This window comes from Parus major, chromosome 2, assembly GCF_001522545.3.
Source record: "Parus major isolate Abel chromosome 2, Parus_major1.1, whole genome shotgun sequence".
NCBI lineage: Eukaryota > Metazoa > Chordata > Aves > Passeriformes > Paridae > Parus > Parus major.
Genome location: NC_031769.1, coordinates 55,712,359 through 55,713,128, shown reverse-complemented (window position 1 = coordinate 55,713,128; position 770 = coordinate 55,712,359).

The following is a 770-nucleotide window of genomic DNA, read 5'->3' as shown; positions in this document are numbered from 1 at the left end:
ATTTCTTAGCCTGGGATGGGAATATGATTCTGAAGATAACCAATGGATTGAAAGATCTACCTCACTGAAAGGAAATCAGAGAAGAGTTTGTCATCTGCTGAAGGCTAACATGATATTTCTGGTCTCCAGACTGCAGTGCAAAGGTCCCGTGGCAGCCCTGAACAAGCTGTCTCCAGACCTGGTTACTGCACAAGTATGTAAATATAATATGAAGCCTGAGCTGTCAAGCTCTGATACAAGTGTAATGGCTTGGTGACACAGGTGTCAGTAACTGAGCTGGTTCCTCTCTGCATGGAGTGCCATGGCACCGTGAGATTCTACCTTCACTGTGGCATTCTCTGCTGAAAAAGAGTGTTCTCTAACTTACACATTTAAAATGAAATAACAAAAACAGGTGCTGCAAGTGCTGTGTAGGTTTTGCAGCTGGTTTGTGACTTCTTGTTTTGCTGTTTTTTAATCAATATATATCACTATTGTATACCCTTTGGCAAAGTGCACAACAAATTGTTTTAAAGAAGCTTTAAAACCTTTCCTGTGTCATTTCCACCCTCCTACCATCCACAGGCTCATGAAGGAAAAATCCTGACATTTCTCTGAGGTAACAGGCAGGATAAAGTAGGAAGTGGTGAGACAGAAGCATGGCCAGATGGGGTGTGGTATTTGGGAAAGCTCCTGAGAACTGTGGCTTACTAGAGAAAAAAAAAAAAAAAAAAAAAGAAAATAATAAAATCCTTAGGAAAAAGAATCAACCTTCTTTCCTGAAAGGTGGC